At 43.5% G+C, this 9,253-nt stretch overlaps 1 protein-coding gene across 7 annotated transcripts in view; it reads left to right on the forward strand.

The window, feature by feature from the left end:
- Nucleotides 1-9,253, forward strand: part of AFF2 (ALF transcription elongation factor 2) — a 392,916-nt gene that overhangs the window by 110,989 nt on the left and 272,674 nt on the right. The window lies entirely within an intron of this gene.

A 9,253-nucleotide genomic window follows, 5' to 3' on the forward strand; every position in this document is an offset into this window, starting at 1 on the left:
TAGTTCTCATCTTGACAAAACTTGGTTGTAAATATGCTGTGCATCCAGGTTCATAGAAATTAGTTACCTGGGGAAGAATGAAAACTACAATCCTATCCACATTTACTTAGAAATAATTCCCATTGAATGGAGCTCTAAGGACTATATAACATATAATGACTATAATTTAGTCCCTCTCCATGCTAAGTCACAATCCCTGTTTTGTCCCTTTTGTGGATTACTTATTTTATATATATATATATATATATATATATATATATATATATATATGGGTAAGTAGGGGTGGAGCACCCCATTTTTCTGCTTGAGGTGAAATAGGAAAGCCTGCCTTGCCACTGCCATCCACGTCACCACCTCTGCCACTGGTTTTTTTGTGAGATCACACTGGTTTCCAGCTAGATCTCACATGCCTGCAAGATCTTGTGCAAGTTTAGTAAGAGCTTGCTGGAAATTGCTGTGATCTCACTCAAAATCAGTGCTGATGCCGATGCCAGCAGGAGAGGTGGCAGGACAGCCAGGGCACCCACAGGGGCACTGCCTTGCTTGTTTCTGCCACCTAAGACAGCTGCCTAACCCTGCCTAATGGCTACACCGGCCCTGGGGATAAGGCTTCTTTTTTGAATAACAATCTTCCAATTAATGACAAGTTAAATCAAATCAAATCAAAATTACAATAATAACAATACACCAATTATGTATTCCAATTATAAAAAAATTATTGGGACTTCCCATGTTCCAGAAGTCTGGAGATAATCATCCTCATTCATGTCTCTGCATTTTCAGTATTTTTCAAATTCAGCACTAATATTATCCATCCTCCTTCTCAGTCTAATCAGCCGTTGTTTCTGTGGCTCACATCTAGTAGCAAAGTTTTTGTACAGTTAACCCACAAGAGGCAGGGTTTTTTTGGGGGGGGAGGGATAAGGCTTCTAATGGTGCCATTCTTCAGGGATCAACTCCTTTAGATTGCACTCACGGTCCCTTCAAACACTACAGTCCTATGATTCTATTTCATGTGGTCTCTAGAAGCAAGCTCCAGAGTGAGAAACATGCCTGTCTTGTATCTAGTACATGTGCATGTAAGTGCATGCACATGAAAACCAAGGCACCATGCAGTGCTTACCCAGCTGTTTCTCCAAATGCAGCTGGGGCTGCATGAGAGCTGAAGGCACCAAGTTGCCTAGCCCTGCTTTAAATCCAGACCAAATTTCAGAAGCTAATAGGTAGCTGCTCAGCTATCCCAGTGAGTCAGGGCTCAGCCTTGCCCTGGGAAGTCCTTTGCAAAATCAACATAACTCATTCAAGTTATATAACAGGACTTCCCTGTAGCGGTTGGGTTAGCCTGATGTAGAACCTGACTCTCTGTAACATTGCATATGCTTAGTCTTGAATACAAGCAGCTCTCCAAAGTGAATCTGCATGGTATAAATATTGTGGTATTATTTTACATTTAAGAGGTGTTAAGCAAGGTGGTGTCTACCACTGCATACTTCCAAACAGATGGAAATAGCAGGACTTGCCTAGCAGAGTTCCCAAAATACCTATTTCGTGGCTGGTAATATTTTTTACACCCTGAATAAGTGATGATACATTCTTAGGGTGCTTTATTGCGAAAGGTCGGCTTCCCTTACCCACATTCGAACCCCTGCCTGCCCGCCCTTTGGAATAATTGTTTGGGGCCAATGATTTGTTTGACTTCTTTAAAGAAGGAGGGAAATCCCTTGCCATTATTTATTAACATTCCAAAGAGCAACAAAGACTGATGTGTTTTGCAGGAGAGCTTGGAATAATTTTCTGGGAACAGCATCTGAAAACCGTAAAAAGACCTATTTATATGAAGTGGAAGCTGAGGGTTCCTTGCAGATGGTGTTTTATTAGAAAAATGTATTTGTTAATAAACGTAGCTGTGTACAAGATTGCTTTACAGATGTTTCTGTTTATTTTTACCTTTGGTTAAAAATCTGCTGGACTAGTCTGTTGCAATTTGTCACCAGTATTGTTTGGCAAGGAAATAATTGCATGGAAAGAAAATAATGAGGTTGCAAAGGCAAATAAATGTGTTCACTCTTGCTGTCTATTAAAAACAAAAACATATCCATTAACAAATTTGAAAGAGAATATTTAAGTCAGAGAGCAGTTGAAGGGGTGTGTGTTTAAAATATAGTGTAATGGGGGGGGGGAGCTGCTTATGACCAAAGGCCTTGGATCCAAAGAACTGTGAGTAGAAGCCAAAAATCTTTTAGCATTGGTTTCAGAGCATGAGTGAGAGGAAAGTTCAGTTTAGCACTAGAGCATCTGTTTTATTAAGACCAGAGCATAGAGGCAGAGCTTCAGCTTTGTATGCAGAATATCCCAGATTCAAATCCCTGGCATTTCCAAGTAAGCACTGGGAAAGTTACCAGTCTGTAACCCTGGAGAGACCCACCCAGTCAGTGTGGACAAAACTGAGCTAGATGTACCCATGAGTCTGATGGCTACCAACATTCATCTTGAAATCAGCCCTTTATTCAGAATCATGAGGAATGGAATCCTGATTAATTAAGGGGGAAACCATAGCTCAGTGATAAGAGTTCTGACTTTGCATGGAGAAGGTCTCAGGTTCAGTTGCCATCACCTCTAGGTTGGGACTGAAACCTGGAGAGACTTGCTCACTCTGTGGACAATACTGAACTACAAGAACCAGTGCTCTGACTTGGTATTACGCAGCTTACTGTGTTCTTAAGATTTCTCACAGTGGAACATTTTGAATAGTTCTCTTATCACTAGGGATATTGGAAAATTCCAATGAAAACAGATGCAGGGGCAGAAATTGCTGGTGCTCGCTTGCTCATCTCATGTCTAGAACGGAAATCAATATGAGTGAATTTGGTTTGCCGTGAGTGCTGTTGGCTGTTGCTGTTGTTTTCATTCTGCAAACAATGCGCAATTGGTTATAGTTCCCAGTCCACATTTGCATTATGTTTCCTTTCCACTGAAATTAATGGGGTGGAATAACTTAATGGCAATGTCACTTATGCAATTTATGTAATTAATTATGTAAGTTACATGATTTCAGCACAGCAGACAGTGAGATGAATAAAGTAGCTTTTAGTGGAATATGAACTGCTGTGGAATGGAAACAGTGTGGCATGCAACAGATGCAGCACTGGGTGATTTAGGATGGATTGGGCAGTTCCCCCACACAGAGTGCTGAGCTGAGGGGATGCATCCTCCTCTTCCTCCGCCTCATACCTATATTTATATAGGTACCTACTCATTTAGAGAAGGGACGTGGGTGGCGCTGTGGGTTAAACCACAGAGCCTAGGACTTGCTGATCAGAAGGTCGGCAGTTCAAATCCCTGCAATGGGGTGAGCTCCCGTTGCTCGGTCCCTGCTCCTGCCAACCTAGCAGTTCAAAAGCACGCCACAAAGTGCAAGTAGATAAATAGGTACTGCTCCAGTGGGAAGGGAAACGGTGTTTCCATGCGCTGCTCTGGTTCGCCAGAAGTGGCTTAGTCATGCTGGCCACATGACCCGGAAGCTGTATGCTGGCTCCCTCGGCCAATAAACCCCAGAATCAGCCACGACTGGACCTAATGGTCAGGGGTCCCTTTACCTTTACCTTACTCATTTAGATGGGCAATTGAGTTGCTGCAACTAGGACATAGCGCACTTGAGAACATCTGCAGAACGGAAAGCGAAAGGGAGGGAGGGCACCAAATTTTGTTCCAATTGGGTATGTGTGCCAAATTCTGTCCTCACTCAGGGTGCCATATTACCAAATTCTGCCTTCTGACAAATACTAGGTGGAACAGAAAATGATTCCGACTTATATCCCTATATCTCACTCAAGGAAATACCTTTGGAACTTTCCATTCCTCCTTAGCTAGCCGTTCCTTGTTCTCTCTGGAAACTGTGGCAGTTTGTAGATCATTATATATCGGAAGCAATCAGGCCCCTGAAAGTGGGGAGTGAAAAGTCCCATAACGCTTCTGACACCACCCACCTAAGCCGTGAAACATGGAAGATTTCTCTTGCCATTCCTTCTGAGAAAATGTTTTGACGGGTTCAGTGTACAGTGAAATGATAAGCTTTTGTTATATGTGTTTCAAATCACCCCCTTATCACAGGATATATTGATTAGCTTAGTACTTCCTCAGCAAGCTATAAAAGAGAGGGGGGGGGAAGGAAGGGCCTGAACTCTTTCTGGATTAAAGAGCACAAAAAAATTGACAGGTAGATAACCATATTGATTCAGCTCGAGCGGTAAATGCAAGGAGCTTTGTATATGACTTATAAAACTTTACAAGCGCAGTAGGTTTTAGGGGTTTATATTTTTATTTCTTTTAATTGAATGGAAGGGCTAAGAAAAAGGGGGAGAATAAGGGGTGGAGGAAGAGCTCTGGGTTAACTAATTCCTCGTTTTACGTTGATTTGCCAAATAACATTACATTATGTCCTCTGTTTGCGGGTGGATCTTTCATTCCATATTTAAGCCTCCCCTTTGCTTTTTAGAAAACTTCAGAGGAGGAAGAATAATGGACTGGAACAAGCATTAGGCTGGAAACCCCCTTTGCCTGGTTCATATTTCAAATAAAATAAAACGACCAATAAAACAAAGCCAAAAAAACCCTCAGTCCCTTAGCATAGTTGTCTGTGGAGTATTACAAGACCTGGCCATGTGGTTTGCATTTGTAAATACTGTGAGAAGTATTGCTTTTGCAATACTTTATAATGAAGGCCATATGATGGGCTCATCAAGAGAACTCTGGCTGTAGACACATCTCTCTTTGTAATGCGGCTTGGCAGTGCCCCATTTCAGGGGCTTGGCCTCTGGCTAGAACCACCTGCCACCCAAGCCTGAGTGCACCCAGACTGAGCATCAGGTAGCTATCAGAGGGGAACCAGGAGCTGGAACTAATGAATTGTGCTAGGGTAGGGGTGGTGAACCCTCTTCATCTTGAGGGCCACCTTTGTCCCAAGGGCAGCTTTCTGAAGTTCACATGACACTGAGGGAAACACAGAGCCAGAGGGAAACATGGGTGAAGCAATCAGAAGAACTGTGCTTCAGCCATAAGAGCAAAGGGCATTATCAGAGTTGGGAGGACACATTCTAGCTTGGCAAAAGCACTCAAGGAGGGTGTCACACAAGACCAGTGAGGGGTGTCGCCTGAGGAGGGATATGCCTTCCAGAAATTTGTATCTGCCACCTGTATCTGCCTCAATCTTCATCTTTCAGTGGCTGCTAGCCACAATGCTATTTTCTTTGTTTACTCTTGAAGGTATTACAATGGTGCCTCGCAAGACGAAATTACTCCATTCCGTGAGGTTCTTCGTATAGCGGTTTTTTTGTCTTGTGAAGCAAGCCCATTGACAGCTTAGCGGATTAGCGCTATTAGCGGTTTAGCGGCTTTTAGCGGATCAGCTGATAAGCGGCTTATCAGCGGATCAGCTGATAAGCGGCTTAGGAAAAGAGGGGGGGGAAACCCCGCAGGAACTCGCAAGACATTTTCATCTTGCGAAGCAAGCCCATAGGGAAATTTGTTTTGCGAAGCGCCTCCAAAACGGAAAACCCTTTCGTCTAGCGGGTTTTCCGTCTTGCGAGGCGTTTGTCTTGCGGGGCACCACTGTACATAGCCTCTGACACATGGGGGGGGGGAATAACCCAAGACACTTCTGGGGCTGCACTTCCACACAATTCACGTGACCCTTGTGAGATTGCAGCCCCCAAAGACACACTTTTTTCAGGGCAGCATGGTGCCTCAAACCGTGGCCCTGAAAAAGGTACTTTTTGGGGCAAGTTTGCAGCATCCAAAATGGGTGCTGTGCTCTTGTGTGAATAAAGAGAGGGTGTATCTGTTTTACCAGGACACTTGAGGGGTAGGGACATTTTGCCTATGAATACTAGTTTATGGGAATCACAAGTATGGAAAGTGCTGTTGCCATCAGGTCCTATTTTTGGGCATCTTGTAGGCCTCTGGTTGGCCACTATCAGAGCAGGCTGCTGGACTAAATTGGCCCTCTTTGGCTTGATCCTCCAGGGCTATTCTCATGCCACCTCATTCTGCGTAATGCATTGGTTCTCTCTGATTAGTTGCACACTTCAAATACCTCAGCAAATACCAGCATCAAGCCTTCAAGCATCATTCCTCTACTGCAGTGGCCAGCCATGCATTCAGTACAGTTATGGGTTGTGTACCCATCATATATTGAAAACAAAGGCTTCCCACAAAAAAATCCTGGGAATTTTAGTTTGCTAGGGGTGCTATGAATTGTAGATCTGTGAGAAGCAAGCTACATTTACCAGGATTCTCTAGGGGAAGTCATGTGCTTTAAGTGAATGGTGTCTACGCATCTTTAGTCTGAAAGCTGCCTGGTGGTAGTCAGCTGCAGATACGCCCACACAAATTGCAGAAATCATTTGTGCCTCAGTTAAATGCGCTAATATCATTGTTTTGCCGTGCAAAAAAACCTGAGGAAATCTCTTTGTAGAGCATTTCTAGGTTTTTACAAACCATCTTTACGCTTCCACACACACTTTTTTTTGGGTCCCTGATTCAAATACAGTATGGGAAAACACTTAAAGGCTTCAAGTGAAAGACTCATATGGGAATATGTTAATAAAAATAATAACACTTAAGAAAAAGGAGGAAACAAAGCACATGCTAGGAAACAGAGTTGACCACCTACCCTGGCAACTACCCATGACTTGTAGATTCAAGCTGAAATTTAGCTGGCTAACCATTTCATGAATATTACAGGAGGGGATCTGATTTCCGGATTTCCTTTGGATAGAAACCTTTGGCTACAATTTGGCTAGTTTCAGGGTGAAAGTGGGGGCCAAAGCCAACCCACCACCACTGCTTGGGTTTCACCACCATTTATTTTGTGATATGTGTGTGGAGGGGAGAGATTCCTGTCACTTCCCAACATCATTTCTTCTTATATATCATTCCTTTGTAAGTCACTCTATGTAGCCCCTCCCCCTACCTTTAAAAGGGGTCAGTTTGAGGTGCAAGGGGAGGGACTCAGAGAAAGTTGTGAGGGGTGGGGTGAAGTTTAAAGAGCATGAGTGATCCTATGTCAGGATGTTGCATCTTTCCAAGGCAATTCAATTGGGGGAGAGGGTATGGCACCCCTCTCAGCACCCACCATTTTGCCCCACAACTCCTCTTTCAAAAATGTTACATTATGACATGGGATCTCTTAGGGGAAAGACTGTGAGGAAAGAGGAGAGAATATTGCCTTACACTCTCTGAGGGGAACTGCAATGCTGCTGCCACCACTGCCATTAAATTTCACCCTAGGATTGGGAGATAAATTCAATTCAGTTTGCATTTAAAGGTGAACCTACTTAATTTGCTTATTCCTCTTTTTTGTTTTGTTTTACAAAGTCCTAGTTAGCTCAGTTTCAAGCAATAGACAGACTGAAATACAGCCATCCTTTGAAAGTCACATATCCCCGAATTTTGCAATGCAGTTCTCCTGCCAAGTAATGTCTACTAGAAATGCATATACTTGGATAAAATGTGTGTGTGTGTGTGTGTGTGTGTGTGTGTGTGTGTGTGTGTAATCAAATGCCGAAATTCATTGCAGGCCCAGAAGTAGTAAGCAGACAAATGTCATAATCACCATGGACAGATAGAGTAAGACACAGCAAGGCAGTTCTTGGGATCAAGCAGACCACAACTTTATTGATTACAGATGCAATACGGTCTTGGCTTAGGCACTGGGGTGTGTATCCTGAATTGACCAACCTAATCTGCAGGTTGATTACTCCATCAGGGTCAACTGTGTACCACCATGTACACCACCTTGACCTCCTTGGAGAAGATGTGGGATATATATTTCAGGGCTCTACTCATGTCATGTAATTCATCCAGTAATCTATCAGTAGATTACCAAAATGCATAGTTTCCCAATGCATCCCTTGAAATTTGATCATGTTAGGCAACCCATCATTCAGTGGCTTTTTGTGTGCTGTTACTGGTTTCTTCTTACTGAGAAGCTCCTGTTGCTGTGAAAAACCCCAGAGTTCTCCTGGAACTCGGTTTCAAAATCCCTCCTTCTTAAGTGGATTGATTTTGCTTTTTGGAAAACAAAGAAAGGACATAGCAGCTGCCGTTTCCTTAAATTGGTATGAAAGGATCTTGCATGAAATATTTAATGGCAGTGCCTTCCTCTAAAGAATGAAATCACACCCTCTGACCAGCTGTTTTTAGTATAAGTTTGAATGTTGATCAATTATTATTATTTTGTAAAATTATCCCTACGATTAATTGGCCAATGGTTCAGAAGACCTAAAAACTGACTAAAGAAAGGAATGGATTTCTGAAGGACTGTCAGATGTGCTGGAAAATTTCAATAGTCCAATGATTCAGGACTACAGTTAGTTTGTTGAACTAAGACCAGGGAGACCCAGCTTCAAACCCCCACTCAGGCCTCAGCCTAGCCTACCTTGCCGAGCTTTTGTGAGATAAAATGGACAGGGGGAGAACCACATATGCCACCTTGTAGTTCATGGGAAGATGGACATAATAAATATGTAATTAGTCAGGATCAGATAAATAATTTTTAGGTTTCCTAAACTGTGTTTCAGAGAGCTGTTACTTTCCTTAGAACATTATCAAAGGGTTCTTCGATGAGACAAATTAATCCATGGTGGACCAGTTTCCCTAAAAAATGGCTAGCAACTAGTGATCTTCCCTGGCAATGCCCAGTCCCATAGGTGTATTGGAATGGTTCTAAACAAACCAGTGGGTGGCTCCATCCATATAAAAAGAGCATGCAATGTAAGGATCAGGACTCCAGATCCTGCTCAGGGTTGCTCAGGGGTCCCTCTGCAGAGAAATCAGCGTGGAAACCCTTCCCTGAAGGCCAGCTGTTTGAAAGCACTGTTCTAATCAGAAGGCAATGGTTTATTGGGGGGGGACCCTCAAATCTATCTGGGGAATAGGAGATGAGAGACAGGATAGCAAGCTCAAGTGGCAGTAACCCTCCTGGTATGCCCCGCGGAGGACCTTGAGGTCCACAAATAACAACACTTTGGAGGTCCCGAGCCTCAAGGAGGTTGAATTGGTTTCAACTAGGGCCAGGGCCTTTTCAGCACTGGCCCCGACGTGGTGGAATGCTCTCTCACAAGAGAATAGGGCCCTGCGGGACTTGACATGTTTCCGCAGGACCTGCAAGACAGAGCTGTTCCGCCTGGCCTTTGGTTTGGACTCGGTCTGACCCTTGTGTTTCTCTCCCCTTATGGTCCTGATTTATTGGCTA

Source organism: Podarcis erhardii (assembly GCF_964252035.2).
Source record: "Podarcis erhardii genome assembly, chromosome: Z".
Taxonomy (NCBI): domain Eukaryota; kingdom Metazoa; phylum Chordata; class Lepidosauria; order Squamata; family Lacertidae; genus Podarcis; species Podarcis erhardii.